The following is a 25,483-nucleotide window of genomic DNA, read 5'->3' as shown; positions in this document are numbered from 1 at the left end:
GACGTTTGGTTGTGACATCCAGGCTAGTGAACATTTATGCTAAGCTAAACCATTGCCCCCCACCAATACTGCCGCTGCAGCCTTAGCTTAGATCTACAGTATTATCTTCTTGACAAGGTCCTCTTAACTGCTAGCCTTTCTTTGCTCCAGATTATCCAACAAAGAGCGGATGGTCCTCATAATGGTCTTTTATGCAGTCAATATAGAAACTGAAAGCCTTTTTAGGGTAGAGCTGAAGGGTGAGGTGGAGTGAAAAATGTCAAGATTGGCCATCGTGGAAAGTTGTCACAACTTTCAGTAAGGTGGCGGCCTGGGTCTACAGCACTCATTTGTACCAGAAAAGGGTGGTATAGAGCAGCTGCACCAAGAGTGCCTGCAGTTCACTTCTGCAACATGCAGAGGTGATGGCAACCAGGAAAACTGTTTTGAGCATGAGTAGTTTCAGTGAGCAGCTGTGCATCGGCTCAAAAGATATGCACATCGCAAATGCAAACACTAAAATCAAGGTCCATTGTGGCATGACAAAAGGATTCAAGTGGAAACATGCAAGTCAGACCATTAAAAAAACACATAACAGGTTTAAATAGAGAGGGTTTATTGGATAAACACAAAGGCAGAAAGGGCAGGCAGGTAACCCTTAACTGTGCTCACTCCAAGGACTTTGAGCCAGCGGTAGAACAAAACCTTCAAAAGTTTGGCCTGCAGAGGGTCAGTATCACTAGTGATGCACCAGGTAACACATTTCTCCGAAAACCAAGTATAGATGGACTTTGTTAAAAAGCATCGGGCTTCAAGTATGACAGACTAATTCAGAGAGCAGATTGAATGCTTTTAAACTACAACACTCAAGTTTCACGCATGTAGGTGTAGGTTGCGGACATTCAAATGAAGGATCCTTCCTTGTTGCGGAGAGGAGATCTCTTAATGTGGTAGCTGTATTGGAGGCAAATACTCATGCTCAGAAGTTCTGTGTACCATCCACTCCTGTCTGGGGCCCAGTCCATCCTTAACTAGAGACAGGAGAGGCAGTGGTGGCAACATGTATGAGCCCTGTGTCCCACAGCAGAGTAAAAGACTTTCCTAGAGGACATGTTTTGTCACTGTGCCTTCTTGACAGTAGTGAACCGATCAAGCCAAGGCACACTCCACAGATGGAAGCTCCCCTATGCTATGTTGATTGGAGGCTTCACATGTGGTCTGCCAATCGGCATCTGCTCAGCTCGTATGCTTGGGTATTTATAGATACCCACAAATGGTTGGCAACAAGGAAGATATCCAGCTGGTCCAACTACCGCCAGAAGCATAGGGCCTCTTGGCACATAATGCAGGACCACACTCCACTCCGCTTCCTGCAGTAACACATTGTGAACCTGTGGTCCACGAGGACCTGTACTAGTCTCCCTTGAAGGATGAAAGGAAGGCTATTGGAGTCAGCAGGATAACTTGAAGCGCCAGAGGATTCCTGTGGAGACTTTGGATCTCTACTTCTTCTAGGTAACCTTCTCTCTCACAGCCCCCCCCCCCACCAGCAGTGGTGCATTAGTCACTACTACGGAGTCTGAGTGGGTGGTCTGCCACAATTCAGGTTGTGTCTGTCATCCACCACTTGAGATCCTGCACAGTCTCCAGTGAGATCTGAATGCAGTCTGGAAAACAGCGCTGCTGCGGAGTCCACTGGAATATACGATTCCACTGCAGAGCCTGCATAAGCCAACTATACATCAGACTGAGGTAGATGCAGGAAGCCACAAGATGAAGCCTCAGAGCCTCCAGACAGATGCAGACCTGCACCCGTAACACCGGGATCATAGCTCAAACGTGTCAGACTTGCTGCAAAAGTGAAAAAGCCCTGGCCAGCAGCCTCTAGGCCATCCGTAACAAAGGTAAACCTCTGCTTGGAGCTCAGGTAGGACTTTGGCTTATTGATGGAAAACTCGAAAGAGGTCAGCCCTTGGGTGGTTATCAGGAGGTGGCTCATGATGGACTACAGCAAGCCCGCCTTGAGCAGCCAGTCATGGAGGTTCAGGAACCATGTATTCCCAACCGCCTAAGGAGGGCAGCAAACTCCACCATCACTTTCATGCTAAGGGGCAGAAGTAGGGCCGAAGGGGATCACAGCAAACTGAAATATGCATTCTGCAAGTCCAGGGACACCATCTGGTCTCCTGGATCCAGAGCAGAAAGATCCTGAAAAATGGGGTGAGAATTTTGATTTTGTCTTCTTTCAAACAGGCATTCAGTAGACAAAGGTTCCCTACAGACTTAAGGTCTCTGTCCTTTAGTACGAGGAAATAGCACAGACAACACAACACATGCACACCCCTCCATATTTAGCACTCACTTTAAGTTACCCATGGCCAGCAGAGTACCGGTTTGCTGCAGCAAGACTGCCCAAGTCCCTCTGATCTGGGTGGAAAATGGGACAGGGAAGAAATGAAAGGCATGGCAGGGCATTGCCACTTTGGAAGATTTGCAAGACCCATCGGCCCGATGTGATGGAGCTCCAGTGAGGGAAGAAATATTGCATACTAACTCCACCTGCTGGGTGTGGGCTTGAGAGGGCATGTCAATGCAGCTTGATAGCCGCAGCAGCAGGGAGAGCATTGAAGGAGAGTTGGTGCAAACAACCTTGGCCGACACCATGATCTCTGGCCCCCAAAAGGAATGCACATGTTGGGAGGGCTGGTATATGCATGGTAGCCCCTTGATGCAACCTCTACATTTTCGGAATGAATCAATAAGTTTCAACTTTCTATCCATATGGTTAGTCATAAAAGCATTAGTGGGGACTATTGACAAGTGTATCACCAAACCTTCAGGAGTAGGATACCTTGTCAGCACATTGAGATCACTGTGGGCCAATCTCTATCTACTGGCCATAGGTGGATTGACGACAGACCCTGAGCAATGCTTAGATCAAGTGACCATTAGTGTGTCTAAGTGTCACTGAAGGGCAATAGTGACTCAGACGAGGGAGGGCCTGGACAAAGATTCATAAATGTCAACAGGAGGCAGATGTAAGCATTTCTGCTGCCCTTCTCAGTACTACTGTAAAAGAGATACTTTTGTTCAGTAGGTGGTCCTGGTGGCAAGCCCAACCCATTCACTGGAAATTAATCTAGCCGACGTGAATTCACAAAATCCAGATATAGCCCATTGTCTGTATTGTTGGAGGGGGAGCCAGTTTTCTAATCAAGAGTGTTCTGGGGACCATTCTGAAGAAAACAAGTTACTTACCTGTAACTTTGGTTCCCCAGTATTGGTAACTTTCATAGATTCCCATGCTTTTGTATCATTCCCAGTCGTCGGAATGGGAGCCTCGGTAACAAAAATACCATAGCAGTAGGTACAAAAGAGAAAGACTGATGCCCAAGTTTGGGCTCTTTTACAAAAAGAGGGTGATATGCTACAAAAGGGAATGAGGCCTAGGCCTTTTTCTTTCTTTTTTACCTAGTGCTATGGTATTTTTGTTACCGGTGTTACCGGGGCTCCCATTCAGACTACGGAGAATGATACAAAAGCATGGGAATCTATGAAAGTTCCAATACTGGGGCAATACCTTCAACTGCATCAGAGTCAAGTCTGAAGAAATAGGCCTTGGAATAAATCTAATGGGCCAGCTGAAACCAAGGAACAGCCAATCAGCAGCAGTCCTATTGGCACTCCGTATTGGCATTACTGCCCCTCTCGGCCTTGTTCCTTTTCTGGTGGGCCCCACACACGACAAGGGACATACCCTGGATCAGGTTTTTTCGTCGGTCCCTTTAGTGGATATTGAGCTTCTCCCGGTGCTTTGGACCGACCACAGGTTGGTCAGGTTCTCCATACTGGGGAGTGAGCAATTACCTAGTAGCGCCCCTAGACAGTATGGTTCTGCTTCGAGGGCACTGCACAGAGTGACTCCTGAGCTGCTAGCCTTTGCTTTTGTGGACCATCCGTGCCCCCTCTCTGGTGACTTGGAGCAGGACGTAGAGGCCATGCAGGTGTGGCTGTCGAAGAGGCTGAATGATTTAGCCCCCGCAATGGCCCCTCGGCCCACGGCTAAGCGGGTTTCTGCGCCGTGGTTCACTCGTAGCCAGTGTAAGGTGGCTGAGAGGGCATGGCGTCTTCAGTATGACGTGGAGGCCAGACTTGCCTACAGGATACCGGTCAAAGCCTACCATCGCGATATTCTCCGCGAGAAAAAGGAATATCTTGCCAGGAGGATAGAGGCTGCCTCCAATTCATGTAAGGAGATCTTTACTGTGGTGAGGGAGTTCACGGCCCCCAGACCCAACTTGCCTCAAATAGCGTCACCTGAGTCGTGGGTCTGTGATCTTGCCGAGTTCTTTACGGACAAGATTAAATCGATCCAGGACTCCTTTACAGAGAGGTCTGCTGAAGTGTCTTCTAGCATTGTGGCCGGACTAGTTCCATCGACCACTCGGGATGTTGTTCTGGCGGAGTTTCCCTTTGTCTCCACCGATGCTTCCCTTGCACTTCTGGCCAATCTTAAATCGGGTTCGCCATTAGACCCCTGTCCGGCCAAATTTCTGGCCAGGATGGCGCCTGTGGTCAACCCATTGGGTCCCGCAGTCCTGGAAAAGGGCTATGGTGATTCCCCTCCTTAAGAAGCCTGGGTTAGACGTTGAGGTTCTGGCCAACTATAGGCCGATCTCCCTCCTCCCGGCGTTGGCTAAAATCACGGAGAAGCAAGTGCATGGCGCTCTTTCTAGTTTTCTAGAATTGAATGACCTATTGCACCACTCGCAATCCGGTTTCCGTCCTAATTTAAGTACGGAGACAGCACTCCTGGAGGTGTCAGAGGTTATTATGGTGACTTTGGACTCAGGAGGCAACGCCATGCTTGTCATGCTTGATCTGTCGGCGGCCTTTGACACAGTTCCCCATGAGGCGCTTCTCGCCAGACTGACATCGGTCTGAGGGGGACGGTGTTCAAATGGTTTACATCTTTTCTTGAGGGTCGCCGACAAACGGTCTGGGCCTCCCCGAGCTCTGCTGAGATGCCGCCTTTGGGAGTCGGAGTTCCGCAGGGTTCTGTGTTGAGCCCGACTCTTTTTAACATCTTTATGACCCCTCTGGCGGCAGTGGTGGAGTCCTTTGGGGCCCAGATCGTGTCCTACGCGGATGACACTCAACTGCTCTTCACGTGTAGGAAAGATCAGGCTTTTGATGGAGAGAGCATTCGGGGCTGCTTAGGGATGGTCTTTAACTGGTTTCAGCGGAACAGCCTCAAAGCTAATTCCAACAAATCGGAGGTACTGTTCTTTGGCTGTGCCTCGGACCCTGAATGGCGGGCCTGGTGGCCAACGGATATGTGTCCCCCTGCTCAGGCATCTCAGGTGGCAAAAAAATCTGGGAGTTAAGATTGATAATAATCTGACCCTGAGATCACATTCTTGGTTTGACGGGCACTTGCTTTGGTATTCTGAAGATGCTCCAGAAGTTCTTACCTTTGCTCACAGAAGAGCATAGAAAGATTACTGTGCAAGCCTTAATAGGCTCCAGACTGGACTATGCCAACGTCCTATATTTAGGGCTTCCGGACTATCTTGTTCAGCGGCTGCAGGTTGTGCAGAACTCTGCGGCTCGTGCCATCTTCGGCCTCCATAGGCGAGTGAGAGTATCCGGGTTGGTGCAGTCGCTTCACTGGCTGCCCATCTGGAAGCGGATGATGTTTAAAGCGTTGACCCTGGCTCACAAAGCGCTTTCTGGCTCGGGAGCAAGGTACTTACAGCGCAGGCTCGTCTTTTATCGCCCGGTTCGATCTCTTCGGTCGGAATCTCCGTTCTTGGCCGTGGTCCCCCGAGTGAGGAAGGCCCGTACCGTGGGTCGCTCCTTTGGTTTTAGGGCCCCTCAGTTGTGGAACACCTTGCCTCTGGCCTTGCGGCGCACACCTAATCTGTTCCTGTTTAGGAAGAGCCTCAAGACCTGGCTTTTTAACCTTTAGGACGTCTTTCTTTCCCTTATCTGTCTCCGTCTTATGGTGTTATGTTTTTTACACTGAGCTGCCTAAATAAAGCGCCGGGACACTCTTACTGAGTAGCCGTGCGCTATAGAAATGAAATATAACATAACATAACTCCTGCCACTACCACCCCTTCCCCATGGCTTTCTGGGGCTTGAAGCCATGCCAGGAGCATCTGAAGGACTTGCAGCATGGCCTCCTTAAAAGCTGCCTTTTGGTGTGGGGTCAACGACAGACTGGAATTTTGAGTGATTCGGGACCAGTTGCAGGACTGAATTGGAGTCAGAACACCACCTGTAAGGTATGATTTTTTTGATTGATGCCTTCACACCTTTTTGCCTGATTTCAAGTGGCAGGAACATGTTGAGTCTTGCTCAGCTTTCTTGCACTTATGGCACATTTTCGATTTACTGGAAGACTTTAGGAGGGAACAGGACTTTGCAAAGGACTTGCTATTTGAAAGATATCACCAGCAGCCTGGAGTTTTCAGCTTGGTTTATGTTTTAACCGTAATCTCTTCCTATGTTCAAGGACATAGTTTTGGCCCGTGTTTCAGGATCGCCTTCAGGAGCACGAGGTACATTTATCACATGAGTGAGTAGGGACCGTAGCCCAAACTTACATCCCTTTGCAGGAGTGATGCATTTATGCATAGTCACTTACGGGGTGGAATGGTGTAAATGTTGAACCACAAAGTGCTACCAGTAATCATGTAGAAGCAATGCTAAAGAATTCTCCGGATTCAGTCAGGTGCATGAGGATTGTCTACAGGGCAGGACAAAAATGAAACTTACGGGGCACTGTCTGATGTCATACAAGGGATGGACTCTCCACCAAAAGGTGGTCAATGACACCCAAATAAAAAAATATATATATATTTAAAACCACAAATGTTTCTGGACCAAACCCCTAGATGGCGGGATAATAACTGCATGTGAATCCAAAAAAGAAATCATCCTGAAAAATCAGCAGTTCGAAGAGTCCATCGGAGAGATCGTAATGGGCATCAGATAGTTATTGGTCATATGTAAAGTTATTAGAGATTAGTCTATGGTCTGGGACACCAATTGCTTCTGTATCCTTTTTGTGTGGGGTAAATTGTCCTGAAATGCCTTACTATGGGGATGTATTTGTAAGTTGCTATCATATCGTGACAAAGGAATGAACATTATTTCTGATGACTGACTGGAATGGTGCGATCATGGAAGGCCAATGGTTTTTAGACTTTACTTATTTGGAGTGAAATTGGTTCGAAGATAAAATTAAGTTCAGACCATTCACTGGGTACTTAAGAAAGCAAGTTGTTTCCCTATTTCTCCTATTCATGGCAATGTTTTTCTCCAAAATCTGATTTTGTCATGTAGAATTTCAAGGTTTTGTCCACATACGGCATTGGCCTGGAATGGATGAGTTCTGAGGAAACATTTTAAGTTGTTTTTGCTATTTGGAATAATTTCTTAAGGTTATTAAGTGAATTGTAGATTTTCTTGACAATAGAGACTTAAGTTTATGACGCTTATTTTTTCCTAGCAGCCTTCAGTGCAGATAAAGAATTTTGAGTTTAGTCACATTTTCGTTTCCTTTCTAATTTCTAGAGTTTATCCTATCAAAAATTGGGCTTCACAGAAACATAGGTTGACAATTTGATGTTTCCCACATATGGTAGGGTGCTATTTTGTGGACTGCTTGCAATTGCTCTGCTGAGAGAAACCAATGAGGTGACAATTTCTATTCATAGGTTCGCTATGGTAGTTCAAGCAAATGCAAAACCTGCCAAATGAGACTGGCTTCAGAGCATTTTAGGGAATGTATCCCAGGTGGAGTGTGAAGGTTTATTAATTTGAGGTTTGGAGGATTAAGGGGATGATGGAATGAGCAGATCATTCTACTTCTATTGGCAGTCTCCTTTGACATTATCTTTATTTACTAGGTCTAGTATCTTGCCTTTGGTAGATGAATGCGGCTCACGGACTGTTTCATGCTATGGGTTTCTAGAACACTTTGGAGCAAGTGGAATGCTGTATTTTTGTGATTCTCTCCATTTAAACTGACTTCTACTAGGTTTTTGTTCAGTCAAGAGTCTAAATTTGTTAAGGAACGAATCATTTTTTGGTAGACGTTGAATGAATGAAAGAAAATCATGTCAATAGGAGAGGAGCTATGGGTCAGCTTTATTCAAATTAAATGTTTAATTATTTCACATGAGAATCTCGGTAGATTATTACTCTGTCTCCTTTAGTGAAGTTATTTCTATGGGTGTTTGTAACAGTAAATCCTACAGGAACAGCTACATTTCTCACTACTTGTGAGTAGTCATTTATCTAAGCTTCAATGAGTAATAGTAATTCCAACCTTTGTTACAAGATTAAGATAATAAGTGCATGATGTGCAACAGTTCTTTTGGGCTTATACGAGTATCTGGATCATGTTTTGGCAATGCGGTGTTTCAATCTCTTTAAGCATGGTCTTGGGTTCTTGGTTGGAAGGTGTTGTGTGATTAGCAGTAATGTCCTATTGTGATTCCTGGTATTGGGAATGGACAGGAAGCTAACAATGAGCCTTTTATGACAGAGCACAACCAATGTTCAGTTTGCAAGAGACACCTGGTGGCAAAGGTATAATTTGGCTTACTGTGGAAACCTTGAGGATAATGAATATGCTACTTACCAGTATGCATCTGTTCTTGGCATGTAGGGCTGCTAACATTCATATCTTAGCATTAGATTAGATCGCCGCCTAGTGTTGGGTCCGGATGATCGCACATTGTTGTCCTGGAAGAGTCTTCGAAGTATCCTGAGATAGGTGGCTCCTCCCCTGGACTACAGTGCGCATGGGCATCGGCTCCATCCCCAGATTGTTTTTCGCCATTGTGGCAGAAGATGGAGTGAAAAGTGTAAGTGATGTCCATGCTAATGATTGAATACAATAGTATATCTGCAGCTGCGACAGGCACCGGGGAGGAGGGTGGGCGATATGAATGTTAGCAGCCCTACATGCCAAGAACAGATGCATACTGGTAAGTAGCATATTCAGTTCGAGGCATGTGGGCTGCTAAATTCATATCTTAGCATAGAATATATAGCAGTCCCTCCATCAGCGGCGGTTGCCCGTGCCAGCTGCAGAAACCTGAAAAAGTGTTTTGAGAACAGCCTGTCCTACAGCAGCTTGCTGCTTGGAATGCACGTCAACACAGTAGTGTTTTGTAAAGGTATGTGGTGTAACCCACGTGGCTGCTCTGCAAATGTCCTCTAAAGGAATGTTTCCTAGGAAAGCCATGGATGCCCCCAATTTGCGTGTGGAGTGCGCCCTTGGGGGTATTGTTAAAGTGCGCTTGGCTTTGTGATAACAAATTTGGATGCACTTAACAATCCATCTGGCTATTCCTGCTTTGGAAATCGGGTTGCCTTTGTGTTGTGGTGAGAAGGCAACAAAAAGCTGTTTTGTTTTCCTAAAGTGTTGTGTCCTGTCTATGTAGTACATCAACGCCCTCCGTACGTCTAACGTATGGAGCATTCTTTCCGCCACCGTTTGTGGGTTTTGGAAGAATGCCGGCAAGTCTATAGTTTGGTTGAGATGAAACTGTGACACCACCTTTGGAAGGAATTTGGGGTTAGTACGTAGCACTACCCTATTTGGATGAATTTGAATGAATGGCTCTTGTATTGTGAGCGCTTGTAGCTCACTAACACGCCTCAGTGACGTAATAGCAATCAGGAAAGCTACTTTCCACGTCAGGAATTGTAGTTCACACGAGTGCAGTGGCTCAAATGGTGGTCCCATCAGTCTGGTGAGGACCACATTGAGGTTCCACACCGGAGCTGGCGGTGTTCTTGGGGGAATGACTCGTTTCAGACCTTCAAGGAAAGCTTTAATGGCAGGCACCCTGAAGACAGAGAGATGCTGCCTATTTTGAAGGTAAGCTGCGATGGCGGATAGATGTATCCGAATAGAAGTGAACGCTAGCTTGCACTTGTAAAGATGTAACAGATAGCAAATGATGTTAGGGATAGATGCATCTAGCGGGTTGATGTCATTGGCTGTACAGTAAATGACAAAACGCTTCCATTTTGCAGCATAGCATGCTCTGGTTGTTGGCTTCCTTGCCTCCTTGATGATGTCCATGCATTCAGGAGGTAGGTTGAGGTATCCAAACTCTAAGACTTCAGGAGCCAGATAGCCAGGTTGAGCTGTTGCGGATCTGGATGCTGAATTTCTCCATGGCTCTGCGTCAAAAGCCTGGGCGTGAGGCGCAGTCTTTGATGCGGTACCACTGAGAGTTCGAGGAACGTGGTGTACCAGGCCTGGCGCGCCCACGTTGGAGCAACTAGGATGAGTGTCATCGAGTGCTGCCTTAGTTTTTTTCGCCACCAGTGGTATCAGAGGTGTCGGCGGAAAAGCGTACGCAAATTTGCCTGACCAGTTCATCCATATCGCATTGCCCTGCGATTGCGGGTGTGGGAACCTGGCGGCGAAGCTTTGGCATTTTGCGTTCTCCCTTGTGGCGAACAGGTCTATCTCTGGATGACCCCACCTTCGGAAGTACGGCTGGAGTACTGATGGATGTATCTCCCACTCGTGCATTTGATGGCTGTATCTGCTGAGCAGATCCGCCATCTGATTGTCCTTCCCTGGGAGGTGCTCTGCCATGAGGAAGATGTTCTTCTGAATGGCCCACTTCCACATGCTCTGAGCCAGATGAGACAGCTGTGGTGAGTGGGTGCCCCCCTGCTTCTGGATGTAGTACATCGCGGTCATGTTGTCCGTCCGGACTAACACCACTTTGTTGCACAGATGTACAACGAAGGACTTGAGCGCCATGAAGATCGCCATCAGTTCTAGATAGTTGATGTGCATCTTCTGTTGCTGCGTCGTCCATAGTCCCTGCACTGTGAAATTGAGCAGATGAGCTCCCCATCCCTGGAGAGATGCGTCCGTTGTTAGGATAATCTGTGGCACTGGCTCCTGGAACAGTCGGCCCTTGCAAAGGTTGTGTGGAGTCCACCAATGCAGAGAGTCGTATGCCCGACTGGTAACCAACACTAGGTCTGTTAATTGTCCCTGAGCCTGTGTCCACTGATTTGCTAAGCACTCCTGGAGCGGGCGCATATGCAACCGTGCGTGAGGGACTATGAAGATGCAGGAGGCCATCATGCCTATCAACTGCATGAACACTCTCGCTGGAAGTGAGTGTTGTGGTCTGAACCTTTGGATTAGAGACTGCATGCTCTCTATCCTGACTTGGTTTGGTTGAGCTTTGGCCGTCAGGGTATTGATTGTGGCACCTAGAAACTGCCGGACATGTGCCGGCTGAAGATGCGACTTTGGGTAATTCAACGAGAAACCCAAGTCGTGAAGGAGGTGAATGGTAGTCGACATGTCTGCGGCGCACTGTTGTTCCGACTTGGCTTGAACGAGCCAGTCGTCCAGGTAGGGGTAGACATGGATGTTCTGCCTCCTGAGGTGCGCTGCCACTGTCGCCAGGCACTTGGTAAACACCCTTGGGGCCGTGGTGACTCCGAAGGGTAGGACCTTGAACTGATAATGCCTGCCTTGGATTGTGAACCTGAGGTATTTTCTGTGGGACGGGTGTAGTGGAATGTGGAAATAAGCATCCTTGAGGTCTAAGGTTGCCAAGAAGTCCCCTTGGTTTAACAAGGGAAGAATCTGTTGCAGTGTAAGCATATGGAAATGTTCTGACAGTATATACAGGTTGAGGGGACGGAGATCCAGAATTGGTCTGAGAGATCCGTCCTTCTTTGGAATAAGGAAGTACAGGGAATATACCCCCGTGCCTTCCTCCCCCACTGGCACGAGCTCGATTGCTCCTTTTTGCAGCATCACCATCACTTCCTGCTGCAATAAGTGCAAGTGCTCTGCGGACATCGGCCTTTGCCTTGGTGGAATGTTGGGTGGAGTGGATTTTAACTCGACAATAACCGTACTGGACAAGTTGTCGCACCCACCTGTCTGTGGTGATGTTGAACCAGACGGGCAGGAACTGCTGTAGTCTCCCCCCGACAGGTGTTAAGTGGTCGGGGGGCAGTGACAGAGCGTCACTGTTTGCTTGGGGTAGAGGAGCGTGAGTTGTTGTTCCCTCTGCCGCGTCCTCTGGTGCTGTTTCCTCTGTAGCCCCCCTTGTTCTGTTTGGGGTACGAGGATTGTGCTCCACCTCTAGAGAATTGTGACTGCTGACCCATTTGTCCTCTGGTGACTCCACGTGCACCTGAGCGACGAAAAGTATTGCCACGAAACTGTTGTGATTGAAGGGCCCCCATAGATTTGGCAGTTTCGGTGTCTTTTTTAATTTTTTCTAGGGTGGTGTCAACATCTGGACCAAACAGTCTATCAGGATTGACTGGTTGATTAAGTATGGTTGTCTGAATGTCAGGTTTAAACCCCGATATGCGGAGCCACGCCTGTCGTCTCAGCATGACGCTAGTGTTAATGGTCCTAGCGGCTGTGTCCGCGGCATCAAGTGCACACTTTATGGCTGCGTTGGAGATCAGTTGTCCTTCCTGTATAATCATTTTGGTGCCCTCTTGAAACTGTGGAGGCAGGTGTTGCACAATTTGCTCTAGGGTGTCGTAATGCGACCTATCATAACGTGCCAATAGTGCCTGTGTATTTGCAATACGCCAGAAATTGGCAGCCTGCGCAGCTACCCTTTTGCCTCCTGCCTCTAGCACCTTGGACTCTTTATCCGGGGGAGGAGCTTCACCCGTTGTTTGGGAGTTGGCCCTCTTTCGGGCATTTGCGACCACCAGGGAGTCAAGCGGCAACTGTCCCCGAATGTATGCAGGGTCTGCAGGTGCCGGTCTGTACTTTTTTTCAATACGTGGATTGACCACCCTCGCCCTGGTAGGCTCTTTAAAGATGTCCGCCGCATGCTTGAGGACCCCTTTGAGCATAGGCAGTGTTTTTACAGTTCTTTCAGAAACTGAAAAAGTGTCAAATAGAAAATCCTCTTCAACAGGGTCAGCATGCATGTCCACATCATGATTAGCAGCTGCCCTTTCAATGAGTGCATGGAAACCTGCAGAATCCTCTGTTGGGGATGCACGTGTACTGAAAGGCTGTGGGTCTTGTCCCACATTATGGGTGTCTTGGTCACCAAAGTCATCATATGAATCCGGCTGTGCATCTGGTTCATTGACTGGGAAAGTGTATTGGTCATCTTCACCATATCCCTCACCGTCAGAGGGGTCAGGAGACGGAGTTGGGCTCCCTCTTAGAGGGGACTGGATAGGTTCCATGAGGCCTGAGGCGTCCTGTGGATACTTTTTCTTCTTCAGGGGGATGACATAGGAGTCCACCGGCTGTGAAGTTATTTTCCTTTTGTAAAGGGTCAATTTGCCTGTATTAGCGTCGATAAAACACTCTGAATCCTCTTCTGAGTCGAGTACTCGACCTGAGGGTGCCCCTGCCGTTGAAGAATCCGACTTCTTTGGTGTCGGTATTGTTGAGAAGGCCTTCGGCGCCTCTTTTGGCGGCAGAAGGAAGAGGAGTTTACTGGCAGATTTGACCGGAACGTCTATCGCCTTCTGTGGCGATGGCGTCGGCGCCGACGAAGCAGCGGCTTTCTCCCTAATTCTTTGTAGTGAAGAAGCGACGAGGGACGTTTCATTCCCAGTGGCCTTTGGCACCGACGAGGAATCCTTGATCTTGCCATCGGATCCGACGTTCTGTTGGCCCTTCTGAGTCTTGGACGATGATGCTGCGTCCGCCGACCCAGAGGCCCTGGATCGATGCGCAGATGTGCCAGCCTTCGATCCGTGTGACTTCGACGGCTCCGTTTCTACCACGCGTCCGACCAACGTCCCAGTTGGAGTCGGAGCCGTGCCGCTGTCTTTGGCGGGCTTTGCCGGCGTCGCAGCGGTTGACCTGTGCGTTCCGCCCTTCTTAGAGGATCCCCCTTCTGGCACTGATTTCGACACTGTGGAATCGACAGATTTCTTCGATCTCTGTGGACCGGAGGTCGAGGGAGTCGATGAAGCAGCGTTCTTATTTGCTTTTGGTGGTACGGCCGCCATCTTAGGGACGCTGGAGTCCTTAAGTTTCAGTTTCGTTTCGGCCATTTTGGGTGTAATCGATACCGCAGGTTTCAGTTTCGGTTTCGATATCGTCTGTGCAGCAAGTATGTCCGTGGCCGGGCCTAAAGGCGGGGCCGTGGCTTGCGCGACGGGGTCTTGGGTAAGGCCGACAGGCGATCCCGTGACCCGTTCTGTATGTCCGTAAACTTCGGGGCATAGCTCATCCCCTGAGCTATCTTCCGCGGCCCCATAAACCTCTTCGACGTCCCCTACCTGGTCGACGTTTTCAAGGCCTTGATCCACGACTTCGTCGTCGTCTTCCGGATCCGCCTCGACCTCCGTCTCGGGCGGGGAGATTTGAAGAGGATGGCTCTGGTCCTCTTCTTCTTGCTCGTCGAAGATGTCGTCCGGTTCCGGGGCCGTTTGGTGGGCCTCAAGGCGCACCGCGCGCCGAATCTTGAGTGTCTTCTTGGACCTGAAACTTGCACAGGCCCTGCAGTTTTCTTCGTTATGGTCTGGTGAAAGGCATTTGTTACAGACCGGGTGCACGTCTATATGTGGGTATTTTGCCCCACAGAGCGGACAGAGCTTAAACGGACTCCGCTCCATGCTGGAAAAGTTGCTGTCGAGTCGCGATGAGAAGGCCTCGATGTCCGAAGAGCAAAACTCCGCTGATTCCGGCTCCGAGAGACGGAAGAACTCGAGACCGCACGCAAACAATACCGACGTAATAAATACAAGGCCTTTTGGCCGAATAAAGTTATGTTTTCTCGGTTCCGACAGAGAGACGTCGAGACCGCATCCGAACCCAATGGCGGAAAAAAACAATCTGGGGATGGAGCCGATGCCCATGCGCACTGTAGTCCAGGGGAGGAGCCACCTATCTCAGGATACTTCGAAGACTCTTCCAGGACAACAATGTGCGATCATCCGGACCCAACACTAGGCGGCGATCTAATCTAATGCTAAGATATGAATTTAGCAGCCCACATGCCTCGAACCTATATTATAGGTAACATTTTCTTGCAGTTACTCAAATTAATTTTATACTTATTTTACTGTATAGTTTGACATTTACCAATAGCTCAGAAAACAGCAAATAACCAACAAGTTCTGAGGTCTGAACTGTTGTACTGCAGGAGCTGCATAACCCGTGGACAGAGCAGAAATAGTGAAGTATCTTAATCCAAGTTTGGCTGGAACAAAACCACCACCGACCAACTCTTCACATCGTCCAACCAAAACCCTCCTGCCGCATCAGCGGACCCGAACCAAGCTGCCACCAAACTCATACAATGGATCACCCACTGCGCTGACGAATTAGCACCCCTGAAAAACCACCAGATCAAACAAGGTAACAAAAAGGCCCCCTGGTTCAACGACGACTTTAAGAAATCCAAGAAATTATGTCGCACTCTCGAAAAAACCCGGAGAAAAAACCCAACTACCGACAACCAAACCTCCTTCAAGAACGCCACCCGCAAACACCACCAATTGATCCTATCCACCAAGAAATCTGCATTCAAAGATCAACTCGACAAAAACGCCCATAACAGCAAAGAACTATTCAACATCGTCAAAGAATTTACCAACCCCACCGCCGGCACCAACGACATCACTCCCTCTCAAAACCTCTGCGACTCATTATCCTCTTTCTTCCACAACAAAATCGCCGACATTCATAATCGCTTTGAAAACCAGTCCGACGAACAGCCCACTCCACCCACCTCCGAACCAAAACAGCACTCTCACAACCTTCTCGCCTGGAACCCAATCACCACTGAAGATACCATCCGCCTGATGAACTCCATTCACTCAGGATCGCCAACCGACCCATGTCCCCACCACATATTCAACAAAGCAGACTCCATCATCGCACCCCATCTTCGCTATGTCATCAACTGTTCCTTCAACTCCGCTACCTTCCCTGAAAGCTGGAAACATGCTGAACTCAGCGCCCTTCTGAAAAAACCCACAGCAAACCCCTGTGAACTTAAGAACTACCGCCCCATTTAACTCCTCCCATTCCCTGCCAAAGTCATTGAGAAAGCCGTCAATCATCTCGCCGCCTTCTTGGAATCCAACAATTCCCTCGACCCTTCTCGGTCAGTCTTCCGCGCCAAACAGCACCGAAACCGCCCTCATCGCAGCTACAGACGACATCCGAACGCTACTGGACAACGGAGAAAGTTGCCCTCATCCTTCTCGACCTCTCTGCCGCCTTCGACACAGTATGCCACAGCACCCTCATTCAACGCCTCAAAAACATCGGAATACAAGGTAAAGCTTTGGACTGGATCATCTCGTTCCTCACAGGAAGAACCCAGAGAGTCCGCCTCCCCCCATTCAAGTCAGAGGCCACCGAAGTCATTTGTGGTGTACCACAAGAATCTTCACTCAGCCCCACCCTCTTCAACGTATACAGGAGTCCCCTCGCATCCATCCCGCGCCAACACAACCTCAACATCATCTCCTACGCAGACGACACCCAGCTGATCCTCTCCCTCACTAAAGACACAAACACAGGCACCAATAAGGAGGTCACCCACAGGCTCCAAATGGTTCAGAATTCGGCGGCTAAACTCATACTAAAGTGGCCCAGAAGATCATCAGCGACAGAAGCCCTTAAAACTCTACACTGGCTACCTATCATTAAAAGAATTCTATTCAAAATATTGCTCATCACCTTCAGAGCATTCCATCAACGTGGACCACTGTATCTGCGGAAAAAATTCACCAGATACCACCCAACTCGAATTCTCCGCTCGTCCAATGCCAATCTTCTGGCAGTTCAACCATTCAGGCTTAAGACTCGTGGAGGCAAGTCCTTTGCGATATTAGGTGCAAAAGCATGGAACACCCTCCCTCCCTGCATAAGAGCGCTGGACAAAGAAACAGAATTCAGGAAGCAACTAAAAACCTGGATCTTCACTCTTCCAGACACTATTGCCAGATCCCTAGTGTAAGATTTCTATCTTATCAGCTACACAAGTGGGCGCCAAGATGCTCTTTGGAGCGATAGTTGCGCGGTACAAATAAATCCTTACATTACATTACATTACATTACACCGCCAAAACCAATCTACACGAAGGAATGAAAGAAGTAGCCGAATGGATGAAGAACAGCCGTTTAAAACTAAACTCGGACAAAACTGAAGTCCTCATCCTAGGAGCATCCCCCTCTGCCTGGGACGACTCATGGTGGCCACCGGCCCTGGGTACAGCACCCATACCTACAGATCACGCTCGTAACCTTGGCTTCATCCTAGACTCCTCCCTCTCGATGACTAGACAAGTCAACGCCGTCTCATCTTCTTGCCTCAACATCCTACGCATGCTCAAAAAAATCTTCCGCTGGATCCCCACCGAAACAAGAAAGACAGTCACCCACGCACTGGTCACCAGCCGACTGGATTATGGAAATACCCTTTACGCCGGAACCACAGCCAAACTACAGAAAAAACTCCAACGCATCCAAAACGCCTCAGCCAGACTCATACTGGACATTCCCCGTCAGGCTCACATTTCCGGTCACCTGAAGGATCTCCACTGGCTCCCCGTCAACAAGAGAATAACGTTCCGCCTCCTCACCCACGGCCCTCTACGTCTTAGGACCCGAATGCCTCAACACACGACTGTCCTTCTACACTCCCACCCGCCAACTATGCTCATCCAATCAAGCCCTCGCCGCAATTCCACGCATCCACAGATCCACCATGGGAGGAAGATCCTTCTCCTACTTCGCAGCCAAAACCTGGAATTCCCTCCCCACTCACCTCCGACTTACACAAAACCACCTCTCCTTCAGAAAACAACTAAAAACCTGGCTATTCGATATGTAACGCACCCACCCTCCCTCGAGCGCCTTGAGACCCTCCCGGTGAGTAGTGCGCTATATAAATTCCTGAACTTGAACTAGAGTTCACCCAAGAGAAATTGGTGATGTGCCAATCAGATATGAAATGGCTTTTATTGAGCAATATCATGCATGCCGATCATATACAAGTAATTCACCATATGTATGTCAAGAAGTGGCCAAGACTGGTTATTTACCTGATCTTCCACGATGTCTAAAAGAGGTGTGCTTTTCAAGAGGGTAGGGAGTGGCAGCCTGCCCATTGGGGCAGGCTGCTGCTCAGTATGAAAGCCCTTCTGTTTTCAGTGCATATAACACTACCACAAGATCAGTGCTAGCAGAATAGCGTTCTATAGTATGGTGTTTACTCACTTTCTCATATGGAAATATGGATGTCTGGAGGCTTTAGGTCCCACTCATAAAACAATATTAGGAAATAGGCATAATCTAACAGCTGGAACTTAACAGACTCAGTGGTTCATGAACTGGAAGCCAGCGTACTTGGAAATACAGGTCTCAAAAAACCTACTCGCCCACTCGAAATTGACAGTAAAATGTTAGCAGGTTGAGCTATATTTAGCACATCCAAGTCCCATCTGGTGAGTAAACTTAGGCTGGAAAGGAAAGTGAATGAGCAATAAAGATGCCTTTAAATCTTGTTTTTATCTGGACACATTTGCTGTCTTTTCAAGGAAAGAGATCAAATGTCAGTTTGTCTTTCAAGTAATTGCTGCTTGGGAAATGATTATTTTCCTTTCTTACTAAAGTTAGAGGTTTTGTCAAGCGAGTTGTCTGAAGATGTCAGTTATCTTTCTCACTAATAATCAAAGGAGATAGAGAGGAATTAGAGTGGCTAGTTAGTGTCCCCTGGGATATGATGAGTAAACAAAGAACTAGCTCTGTTAGTGTCCTATGTGTCTGTATGGGAAACCATTTGGTTTTGTATGAAGGCCCCCACCCACAAACCTAGTTGGTGGCATGCTTCATCATCAGGCCCCACCCAAGGCACCAAGTGTGCATCAGGTGTGCTGCGACGCCAGGCTACTGCGGAGCGTGTTTCTGAAATGTGAGTGTGCTGTGCAGGTGTGTTGCGTGAGGTTTTAAAATACTGTCCTTGGGGTCCCAAAAGGTTTTTTATTAGTGGGCCCCAGGTAGGAGTTAAAAGCAAATGCTTAGGACGTGTATTGGTAGACTTATGGTCTCCCATGTCAAGTGTGGTCGACTAGTTTCAGCCAGGCCTTTTTATTAGTTCTCATTTCCTACGGAGCTCGCGACCGGATAACAGGTGTCCTTTGGGTCAGGAGACCATGCCAAGTAATTGAGGAGGCCGGCCCCCGCTCGTGGTACAGCCGCCAGTTATGCTGCCTTTGGCCATAACTTAGCGTGCATTTCCTTACCGCTAGTAGCATTAGGCCCCACCTCTTTCTCAGACATTACCGTACCTCCTTTCCTCCCCATTTTTAGAGTGCTAAAAAGGTCCCGGCCCTCCGGCGGAGATCCATGGATTTTGTCCTTTGTAGATAGGAGTAAGCACCACAACTGTATATAATGTGTTTTTTCTCACCGTAATGAATTACCGCATTTAGGTACTAGCACCAATACCGCCTAATAACGAAACCGGTCATTGCCACGTTCAGTCACAAGCGCCAACCACTGCCGCCTTATTCGCTCACACGTCTAGGCACCAGGCGCAGACCCACTTATGTACGTGGTTGATAAATTGTGTGTTTTTAAACATTATGTGTCTCCTGTTTGTCCTATTTTGTCTTTTTTGTATACCCCTACAGGTACAAACTGAGGAAATACCTCTCGCATATACCAGCACCTTAGCGCGTGCTTCACATACAGCGAGCTGACAAACATATAGACCCCTGTAAACCCCCACACATAATGGGTCCTGAAGAAAGCCAGTGTAATAAAGAGGCCTGGCTGAAACTAGTCGACCACACTAGACGTGGGAGACCATAAGTCTACCCCTACATGTCCTAAGCCTTTGCGTTTAACTCCTGCTTGGGGCCCACTAAAAAAGTAATCTTTTGGGACCCCAAGGACAGTATTTTAAAACCTCACACAACACACCTGCCCAGCACACTCACGTTTCAAAAATCCGCTCCGCAGTAGCCTGGTATCGCAGCACACCTGAGGCGCACTCGGTGCCTCGGGTGGGGCCCGATGATGAAGCATGCCACCAACTAGGTTGGTGGGCGAGGGCTTTCATACAAAACCAAATGGTTTCCCATACAGACACACAGTACACTAACAGAGCTAGTTCTTTCAGTTATCTTTCTCTAACACAACATTTACATAAATAGCCTGTAAATTATTTCACATTTCACAATATATCCGGAATTACGAAAGCGCTTTTTGTGATAAAGTGTGATGTAAACAAAGTTAAATAGGAGCACAACAAAACAGAACACTACTTTGTGATATGCAAATGACATATTTGCAGAAACTATTTCAAAACATTGTTTGTACATTATACACTTTCATCAGTAAAGCTGCATGTCTGATTGCAAATGACAATGTGCCACCACTTAATGCTTTAGTAATGTATTTATTAAAAGTGATAGTTTTTAAACATGATTTGAGAAACATTCTTGCCCTCGTCTGGATGAAAATGCGGTTAATGAACTATGAGGCAAGTCACGGGTCATGTGTATCCTATATGTGGCTAGATTTGTACTAAATATGGAAAGAAAGTGGAGTCTATTAAATCAAACAAAAGTTTTCTGAACAGCAGACAAGCTGACCTCGCAAATTTGAAGGTGCTCTTATGTGATAAGGAGTAGTTTCTGTCCTGTAACTCCAGTTCTGAAGTAGGGGTATCTGTTATAGTCCTAATCTAGTGAATAGTCCCGGAGCAATCAAAAATAATCTCTTAAATTGTCAAACAAAATGCAGAACTGCAAAGACACAAGAGAGAATTTAAAGACAGATAACGCAGCCTATATCCACAGGCTACACTGTCCAGTACTTAAACTAGAAATTCCCCCAAAAATCCACACAAACAGCACAGCCTGCCCAGTTTCCTCCACAGAGAAACTTACCTCTACCAGCAAAAGCCTCTGGAATGATAGAGAGAAAGGAATGGACAGACGAACAAGTTACTTACCTTCGGTAACGATATATCTGTAAGAAACATTAGTTAGTGTTAGATTCCTTACCTTACAATATCCCCAGGCGTCAGTCTGGATCCGGAAACTTTTGCCTAGCAGTACCCTTGCGCGTCGGTAGGCGTCGTCTGCAGGCGTCCCCTGCGGCTCCGCGTCAGTCGTTGGCGTCGTGCGCCGTGATGACGTCGCTGAAGTATATAGACGCCGCCTCCGCGCGCTGACGTCAGTTCTTTGTACACATCTTTTCCGCGCCAGAAGACGCAGAGCCATGAGAGAACCAACACTGGTGCCATTTGAAACTAGGGCCCTGAAAGGGATGACCTTAACCCTAGGTATCAGTTCGCAGAACGGGGAGGATGGGTGGGTTCGGTAAGGAATCTAACACTAACTAATGTTTCTTACAGATATATCGTTACCGAAGGTAAGTAACTTGTTCATCTGAAAGAAACACGTTAGTGTTAGATTCCTTACCTTAGAATAGATACCCCACCAATACCAACCCCGGTGGTGGGTCTGCGAACCAATACATTCCGACACCAGAAAGTCCTGGAGGACAGAACGGCCAAAGAAGCCATCCCTCCGGACTTGACTGTCCAGGCAGTAGTGCCTCGCAAAGGTGTGCAGCGAGGCCCACGTAGCCGCTTGGCAAATGTCCTGCAAGGGGACTCCCCGGCCCAGGGCAGTAGTAGCCGCCGTGGCCCGAGTGGAATGGGCCCTCAGCCCAACAGGAGGCTCCTTCCGAGCCAAAGAGTAGCACGCTTTGATGCAGAGAACGACCCACCGTGAGATGGTCCGTTTATGTACCGCCCGTCCCTTCTTCGCACCCACGTAGCCAACAAACAGTTGGTCATCCACCCGGAACTGGCGTGTGCGATCCATGTAAAATGAAAGCGCACGTTTTGGGTCCAGACGATGGAGCCGCTCTTCATCCTTTGAAGGATGCAGAGGCGGGAAGAAGGAAGGGAGGGTGATGGACTGCCCGATATAGAAAGCAGAAACTACTTTGGGCAGGAAAGAAGGTCTAGTCCTCAGAACCACCTTGTCAGGATGGATGGACAAGAAAGGAGGTTTGACAGAAAGAGCCTGGAGCTCACTCACCCTCCTGGCAGAGGTGATGGCAACCAGGAAAGCCGTCTTTAAAGTCAGGAGACGGAGAGGGCAAGAATGAAGGGGCTCAAAGGGAGCACACATTAAAAAGGTTAGAACCAGGTTCAAGTCCCACTGAGGCATCACAAACGGAACAGGTGGATACATGTGTGTGATGCCCTTCAAGAATCTCGTTACAATTGGGGACTTGAACAAAGAAGGCTGATCAGGAAGCCTAAGAAAGGCTGAAAGGGCAGAAAGGTAGACCTTGATAGTGCCCAGAGCAGAGCCCTGCTGGGCAAGAGAGAGAAGGAACAGAAGAACCTCGGAGAGAGGGGCAGAAAGAGGATCCACAGCCTTTGCTGCGCACCATGCCACAAACTTGTTCCACCGACAGGCGTATACCGATTTCGTGGAGGGACGCCTGGCTGCCAGAATTACATTACAGACTTCAGGAGGCAAGTCAAATGGCCTCAACTGCCGCCGCTCAATCTCCAAGCATGGAGGTGGAGACTGGACAGGTTCGGGTGGAGGACCGTCCCCTGTTGCTGCGACAGAAGGTCCTCCTGAAGGGGCAGGCGGATCGGGGGACCGACTGACATGCTGAGTAGCTCGGGATACCAGTACCTTCGAGCCCAGTCCGGAGCCACAAGAATAACTTGGGCCCGGTCGCGCCTGATCTTCTTCAGCACTCTGGGCAGAAGTGGTATAGGCGGAAAGGCGTATAACAGACCGCAACTCCACTCGCGCCGAAAGGCGTCGCCGTGCGAGTGCCGTCTTGGAAACTCCAACGCGCAGAACTGATGACCTTGCGCGTTCTCTTCTGTGGCGAATAGATCTAACCAAGGCTCTCCCCATTGCCGAAAGAGGCCTTGCGCCACGTCCGAGTTCAGACGCCATTCGTGATCCATCGAGCACCGACGGCTGAGTTCGTCCGCCCTGGCGTTCAGAGAACCTGCCAGGTGTTGAACCGTCAGAGTCACACCCTGACGTTCCAGCCACTGCCAGAGGCGCAGAGCCTCCTGGCAAAGGGTCCACGACCCCACCCCGCCTTGTTTGTTGCAGTACCACATGGCAGTGGTGTGGTGTGAACACCTGCACTACACTCCCGTTGACAAAGGGGAGGAATGCCTTCAGTGCTAGACGAATCGCCCGCAGCTCCAACAGATTTATATGGAGCCGGGACTCCGCCGGAGACCAGATGCCTCTGATCTCCGCCTCTCCCAAGTGGCCTCCCCAGCCCTGGAGGGACGCGTCCGTCACGACAACGTGCTCCGGTTGGGGAAGGGAGAGGGACTTGCCCCTGACCCAATCGCGGTCCGTAAGCCACCACTGCAGTTGTCTCGCAGTGCCCTCCGAGATCAAGACGTGGTCGGACAAGTTGCCCTGATGCTGGGCCCACTGAAACTTCAGGTCCCACTGCAGAGCCCGCATCCGCCACCGGGCGTGATGCACCAGAAGGATGCAGGAAGCCATCAGCCCCAGCAGCCGCAGCGTCAACCTGACCGAAACCCGGGATAGCGGCTGAAAGATGGGAATCAACGCCTGAATATCCCGGATCCGCCGTTCCGGAGGATAAACCCGAAACTGCGCCGAGTCCAGAACCGCTGCGATGAAAAGGAGCTATTGAGAGGGACACAGGTGTGATTTCGGCACATTGATGGAGAACCCCAGGCCGTGCAAGAGGTCTGCCGTCATCTGGAGGTGGTGGACGACTGTCTGGGGCGAGCCCGCCTTTAACAACCAGTCGTCTAGGTAGGGGAAGACTGAAACCCCTAACCTGCGCAGATGAGCTGCGACCACCGCCAACACCTTTGTGAACACCCGTGGGGCGCTTGTAAGGCCGAAGGGGAGCACGATAAACTGAAAGTGCTCCTGGCCTACCGTGAACCGCAGGTAACGCCGGTGGGCCGGCAGGACGGGGATGTGAAAATACGCATCCTGCAAGTCCAACGCTACCATCCAGTCTTGTGGGTCTAGAGCAGCCAAGACCTGAGCTAACGTCAACCTCTTGAACTTCTCCTTCCGGAGGAAGCCGTTGACGTTCCTTAGATCCAAGATAGGACGTAGGCCCCCTTTGTCCTTCTTGGGTACCAGAAAGTAGTGGGAATAGCAACCACGTCCTACTTCTGGCCCAGGAACGCGCTTGATGGCCCCCTTGGCCAAGAGGGCCGTAACTTCCTCCTGCAGAAGTTGCAAGTGGTCCCCCGACACACGGTGGTTCTGCGGTGGCATGGCTGGAGGAGTGGTCTCGAAGGGGAGGGAGTAGCCCCTTCGGACGATTTGCAGCACCCACCTGTCCGATGTGATCGTGCGCCAGCGGGCGTGGTGATGGCGAACCCTGCCACCCACTGGCGTCACGTGGGCCTGAAAGCACGGACTAGGAGGATTTTGAGGCAGATGCTGCGGGGGGAGATGTGGCCTGACCCCGCCGTTGACCCCGACCGCCTCCACGGCGGTTTCCACGGCCGCCACTGCGTTGAAGTGATTGCTGCGGTGCGTGGCTGGCAGCACGTGTGGGGCGCCCCTTCCGTGGCCACGAAAGGAGCGAAACGAACCCGTTTGCTGGCGCTGGGTCGAGAGACCCAAGGACTTTGCCGTGACCCTGGAGTCCTTGAAGCGTTCCAGCGCGTGGTCCGCCTTGTCACCAAACAGATGACAGCCATCGAACGGCATGTCCATCAAAGTATTCTGGACATCTGCCGAGAAGTTGGCGGATCTCAACCAGGCGTGGCGACGAATCGCCACCGTCGTGGACATCGCTCTGCCTAGAGAGTCGGTCGTATCAAGACCACATCGAATAGAATATCTAGCTGCATCTCGGCCCTCAGCTACAGCTTTGCCGAGTTTTGCCCGCACCTCCATGGGGCATTCTGGCAGCAGCTCCGCGACCGTATCCCACACAGAGTGGGTGTAGCGGCCCAAGAGGCAAGCGGTGTTGCAAGACCGCAGTCCTAAACTCAGGGACGAGAAGACCTTCTTGCCATATTGGTCATACCTCTTGGATTCCCGATCGGGCGGGGCCGACGGAAATGCGGTCTGGGAGGTAGAGGCCTGGATCACCAGACTCTCAGGGGTGGGGTGGGTGGACAGGAACTTGGGGTCGTCCGGACAAGGACGGTGGCGTCTGGCCACGTTCCGATCAACAGGCGCACCTGAAGAGGGCCTGGACCACGTGCCCAACAGAACGTCTGATAAGGCTTCGTTAAACGGCAGCAGAGGCTCCTGTGGGCATGACCGTGGTTTGAAGACCTCAGTGAGGATGTTAGGCCTCACGGCCGCGACGGGGAGCTCAAGGTTTAAGGCCTTGGCAGCCCTCATCAACACCACTGAATAGGCAGCTCCCTCCTCCGATGCCACGGAAGGAGGAGAGACAAAACCAGGGTTAGGAGAGTCATCCAAACCACTGGCGTCCCCCAAATCACCT

The 25,483-nt window shown here is 49.5% G+C and overlaps 1 protein-coding gene across 1 annotated transcript in view; it reads right to left on the bottom strand.

The window, feature by feature from the left end:
* The window catches only part of NRBP1 (nuclear receptor binding protein 1), a 349,434-nt gene that overhangs the window by 66,630 nt on the left and 257,321 nt on the right, over window positions 1-25,483 (bottom strand). The gene's annotated exons all lie outside the window — the stretch shown is intronic.

The sequence above is a fragment of the Lissotriton vulgaris genome, chromosome 6 (assembly GCF_964263255.1).
Source record: "Lissotriton vulgaris chromosome 6, aLisVul1.2, whole genome shotgun sequence".
Taxonomy (NCBI): domain Eukaryota; kingdom Metazoa; phylum Chordata; class Amphibia; order Caudata; family Salamandridae; genus Lissotriton; species Lissotriton vulgaris.
The sequence above is the reverse complement of the archived record's forward strand: the minus strand, read 5'-3'. Positions and strand labels throughout refer to the sequence as shown.